The sequence below is a fragment of the Dipodomys spectabilis genome, unplaced genomic scaffold (assembly GCF_019054845.1).
Source record: "Dipodomys spectabilis isolate Male_0828 unplaced genomic scaffold, ASM1905484v1 ptg000015l, whole genome shotgun sequence".
Taxonomy (NCBI): domain Eukaryota; kingdom Metazoa; phylum Chordata; class Mammalia; order Rodentia; family Heteromyidae; genus Dipodomys; species Dipodomys spectabilis.
Genome location: NW_024870692.1, coordinates 1,093,455 through 1,099,454, shown reverse-complemented (window position 1 = coordinate 1,099,454; position 6,000 = coordinate 1,093,455).

The window sequence follows — 6,000 nt, the reverse complement described above, 5'->3', positions numbered from 1 at the left end:
TTGTGGCATTTTTTTATAGCAGATTGTGCAGGCTATGGTGCTACCTTTCTCCCTGTTCAGTACCACCAAACAATTCTGTACCAGTATCCTAAATGTCTATGAGTAGACATAAAATGACTAAAAATCTAGTGTGCTATTACTAGGGACACTGACAGGTGCAGCTTCTAGCTGACAGAAAGCTGCAATAGTTCTATAACAAGCTTCATTTCAGTAACTCAAGGTCAAATAGTTTTAATGGCATATAGATTTTTCCCTCACTATCATTGGTTCTAGTACCACATACGGATACCCAAATTACACAGGTGTTCAGGTCTTCCATATAGGACAGTATAGTATATGCCTATGCCTATAGACTATATATACTCTCCTGTATGCTGTAAGTAATCTCTAGACTCTGATAATACCTGACATAATGGAAATGCTTTGCAAATAGTAGATATGCTGTATTGTTTGAGAATAAAAGCAAAAGGTCTGTATGCAGTACAGACATATCAAAAATACTTTCAATCTAAAGTTGAATTAGCTGAATTGCAGATGGGGACACAGTGGTTATGGTAGAGGGCATAAATACTTAAGGGAACATCTCTTCTCCTTGGTTCTGTTTTTCTGTTTTCTCACTTTGCTAAGTTTGGTGATGTTGTTCTGATTCTTGTAAGAGGGGACTAAAAAAAACCCCTTAATTGCTTGAAATTCTATTTGACTATAGGCATATACAATAAAAAGGACAGAGATGTGAAATTCAGAGCACGGATGGTTGGAGTTTGTCATTAACTGAACACATCTATGTATTTCTATTCTGCATTTGAACCAAAAGAAGTTTAGAACGAGAGTCAGTTTTTGTGAATTAACCATAAAAGTACTACTGAGTAAATTCTCATTAACAGTGGGAATGTTTATGGGAGGTGTTTTCCATTGTGTCTCAGTGGGAAAAGGTAAACAGAATAATGTAAGTTTTAAACAATCATTTTTGACAATGAAAAGCAATGTCAGATGTGCCATCAGGCTGTACATGATTTATGGGGACTGTTCTCTATATGGAATAATTGTCATAAGCACACATCAAGAACTGGAAGGTTGGGAAGGATTTAGCTTGATTTGTGTTTCATAGATTTTAAATGGAACTGAAGGTAGAGGAAGAGATGAGAACCTCCAGGCAGTTTGATGTCTCTGGAGTTATGTCTTGTCTCTCCTACTAACCTTCTTAGATTTTCCACAAAGTTCAGAAGAGACTGATCTGCAGCACTCACTCTTATTTCAATGAATACAGAAGTGTTCTGGTGCTCATTTAGCCAGTTATGGTGATAGTGCATTCTGCTGAGCCATTATCATGACCTTCAGGAAAGAGAGAGTCACAAGGAAGGGAAAAAGCAAGCCCCAATGGCTACTCAAGATTTAACCTTCGCAGATTAGTAAACATTCACAGCAGCAAAAGAAAGATCCAATAATGACGTTCTCACATTTGCAAGCTAGTTCTCACTCTCTCTGCTGCCTTCTGGTAGGGGGGTGCTCTGGGAGAAGTGAGGAAGGGGTCTGGCACTTCCTAGGAGCAGATGAAAGCTGTCTGCAGCTGTCACTGGCTGGCCTGCATAGATGGAGTTTCTGTGGTGTGGTAGGTCTGAGAGCTTCCAAACTGGGATTGATTGCTGTTTAGATTATTTGTTCTGCAGAAAGGGCTAACGTTTGGTATTTTCTTCAAACAGCCCTTACAAACTGAGCCCTGAACATAGGAAAAAGGACCAGCTTTTCAGAAAGCCAATCCAGGATACAGTTGTAGCTGTGTCTCTTAATCTCTCTCCTTCTCCCTCTCCCTCTCCCTCTCTTTCTCTCTCTCTCTCTCTCTCTCTCTCTCTCTCTCTCTCTGTATATGGGTATAGTGTATGCATGCATATAGTATATATATGTATATATAGTATTTATACAATGTATTTTTACTAGTATGAAGATATGAAAATTGTGCTAATTTGAAATCATATATCAATTCATATTTTTACCTTTTCTGTTACCTAAATGCTACTAATGAAACAAAAATACAAAGAAAACTGAATAGTAATGCTTTAGCAGTAATTAGTTTACAGTAGCTTGTTAACAGTAATGATTGGTAGAAATTAATATAATTAAGTAAATAATATATGTAAATGCAAAACAGTCCTGGGTTTTGGAACAGCAGCTCACTTTAACTCTCTTCTGTAGATACTTTAATGTCATGGGCTTAATTAATATCAATTCATGATGTCACCAGTGACTAGTGGGGAGGGAAAGGTTGGCCTTCACTGACACCTGCTCCCCAGTCCCTTGCCAGACTACTGTGATCTTTAGATAGTTAAGTTTTTGATCCCCAAATATTTGAGTTTCTGACTTGAATAGAAAATAGTTTGTGTTAAAAGTGCCTCTTAAAGATTAAAGTTTCCAATGAAATTCCCAGTGAACTTGCTTAAACTAATTTACCCTGGATTTCCTTCTCAAAGCCATTCAGTTATAGAGGATTGTTCTCCCTCATCCTGCCATCTACTCAACACACCATCCATTCCCCTACTCCTCTTCCTGTGGCTTATTTCATGTGTTTATAATCTGAATGGCTTTCCTTAGTTATTTCTGAAGGGTTCCTTCAGTTTTTGTTCAATAATGCCTCCAGGAAGGTTACGTCCCATCTCTTTCCCCAACTTTCTTCTTTTTCTCTAATGTCACCATTAGAATTTTACACATCTGACTTATTTGGTTTACTCTATCTCTTCTTTGTCTCATTTAGGATCTCAGAGCTCTGAGTGAGCATGTTAAAATCACCATGATTTTAACCATCAGCCCTCTTTGTCTGGTAGGATCACTGCTGTATCTCCAGACCTGGAGCTAGCTTGGTGTTTGTTTGCAAATCATGGAAGGAAGATGAGATGGAGAAGAGGAACAAGGAAAAAACAGCAACATAAGAGTTTGGAGAGTCTGGACAGAATCAGGGTAAAGTAGATGGGAAGTCATCCCACAAAGATCAGGAACCTTAGAGTGATCCTGAGTTCTATCATACATCAATTCACCTTACACCTATACCCACACAATAGAGGAAATAGCAGTCCCTGTCTTTGGGGAGGTAACTTTGAGCAGGTCTGATTTTATGGACAGGAAGAAGAGACTGAGGCAGAAATATGTAACTATAGCAGCTTCCATGTCTCCATACCAGGCAGGTTGCTTGCTTTCCCCCTAAAACCGAATGTGTGAAAAGCAATCCAGTCATCAAAAAAAGAGGTTTAAGAGCAAATAAAGAGTCAAGAAACAACTCACAAGTCAGGCGTCAGTGGCTCATGCCTTTAATTTTAGCTACTCGGGAGGCTAAGATCTGAGGATAGTGGTTAAAAGCCAGCCCGGACAGTAAAGTCTGTGAGACTCTTATCTCCAATTAGCCACCAGAAAACCAGAAGTGGTGCTGTGGCTCAAATGGTAGAGCACCAGCCTTGAGCTGAAGAGTGCAGAGACAGCGCCCAAGCCCAGAGTTTAAGCCCCACGACCGACCTCCCCCCCCAAAAAAAAAGAAACAAGACACACTACAATTCTTTTTCAGCTTAAAATCAGCTTTACTCCAGCTGGTCAAATTTCCCTGGTGGGGAAAAAATCAGATTTTTAATTTGAGAACTAGCTATAGTGTAATCTGACCATCAGCACATTTGTCTATAATAAATTCCTTAAGAAATTCAACATGTGCATACGTACATATGCACACATAATCATTTAAGCACAGAAAATACAAAAATCCATTTCAGCTATTAAACTGGATCTGAAAGGCATCAGGTGGTGAATTAAAGCTGAGAACATTTGGGAATCTGAAATGTTATCCAGACCTTAATTCACAGATTCTTTATACCCAAGAATTCTCAGCAGTTGGAAGCAAGTCCATAAACTTAAAGAAAGAGATTCAGGGGGAGTGAGTCAGATGCTCTGAGAAATGTGGAACATGGATAAAACATATCCAGCCTTTGTCTAAAGCACGCAGGGCAATTATTCTGCAGCCCAAGATATTAGCCTCACATTTCTCAACTGTATGCAGTTGTCAATTCACTGGGGGAAAAATCAGAAAAGCCTTTAGAGAAACAGCCACATGCTCATGATGTTATTAAATGAGTGCTTCAATATTTCCATGAATATAAAATGCTCAGTAGCTCCTGATGACCTTGAATCAATAGAGAGCAACAAGATTGAAATCCATCCTTCTCCTATTCTTTATTATAAAAAGGGTGGAACAACCTGAAAAAAATATGCATGCTTAGAAATCCTCAAAAGCTTCATACTTATTTACTGACAAGTAGAGAAATCATGCATTTTAGGAGGCAGTGTAGTGAGAGATCTCCTGCCCCTTTTCCTTTCTCCCCATTGTGCTTGCAGAATTTTTCAGTTATGAGCTACCACCACCACTGAGATTGCAAGTGTGTTCACATATACCTTGCTCTTCCCCAGTTCCCTAGTTAGTGGAATTTCCAAAGGACACAGAGTGAACTGGTGCTTGACAGGTCAAGGTAAATGGGAGGCCAGATTTTCCCGAAGATAGCTTACTACCATGAGGGGTCCAACAGCTAGCAGAACTACCTGGGGGATATAGTTTTGCAAAGAAAAAGATTGTGCTGCTCACTGCTCTTTGGGACCAATAGGAGAGCTTCAGATCAAGATCATGTGTATAGTTTTGGATTGTCTCCCTCCTCCCATACCCAGAAAACTTCACTCAGCTTTGGGCTATGTTGAATAGTGAACAGAATTTCCTGTCCTCTTTTTGTTGTGTCAGTTCTGGGGGTTGAACTTGGGGCCTCTAGTTCTTGCTTAATTTTTTCACTCAAGATTGGCACTCTACCACTTGAGCCACGCTTCCACTTCTGGCTTGCTTTCTGGTAATTGTAGATAAGAGTCTCTATTGGAGCTGGCTTTAACCTTGATTCTCAGATCCAGCATCCTGAGTAGCTGGAAAGTCTTGAGCTCTTGGATTTGTTATTCTTTGCTGGAACTCTGTCACTGGAACTACACTTCCAGCTCAGCCTTTTCTCTTTGTTTTCTGGTTAATTGAAGATGGAGTCTCTCCATGCTGGTTTGGCACAAAGTTCATCCAGCAAGGATTACTGGGGGTGGGGTGGGGAGATGACACCTACACCTGGCTGCTTTCTGGCTTTTTAAGGGAGTTGCACAAGGAGTGAGAAATACTTTAGCAATCTTTCTATACTGGGGGGGAGGGGTCTGTATTCTAGATTCCTGCCAGCCTATTCTTCAGTTTTTGTTTATTTTCCCATTATAAACAGGAGGGATACTCTTGAATGCCAAATTGTTCTGTGAAATGATGGTTATTAGTGAGAGGAGAGGAGGAAGGAGATGCAGAATGGGTTCTGTAGGCTTGGGGAGATGGGAATTGGTTCAACAGTTTGCTTTGGGTTCATCCATTTAATCCAAAGATACAGCTTGATTTCCCAGACGTATGCCAGGCACTGAACTCAGCAAAGAGAGTGAAGGTGACTAAGAAAGACACTAAACTAATGAATAAGATAACTCAAAGGGAGAAACAAGAAGAGGAGGCTGCTTTATATAGGGTGAGAGGAAGGGACCAGCAAGAGACAACTGAATGGAAAGGAAGGATGATGGGTCAGTCAGCAGTGGGGAAATGGGGAGATGTTGCTTTCTAAAAACAAGCAGTGAGACCCTGGGTCCTGAAGAGTAGCCTGGGAAGAGTTCAGCTTCCATTCACCCAGAAGGGGTGGCAACCAAATCAAGAAGAGATGCCACAGTGTCTTTCAAGCAGGTAAGCGGTTTCTAACAGCTCTTGAGGACACTGCACATCTATGGTTAATGAACTGACAAAAATAACATTAAAATTTTGGCAATGATTTCCACCATTAAAACTTCCTCTTTCTTCTTCTTGAAGAATTTTATACCTGCTAGGGTATAAATAATCAATAGTTCATCTTAACAGAAAAAATGTGACTTTGCCTCAATAAACACAGCATAGGAATAAAGATACTGCTTAACTTACTATGGAGTTAC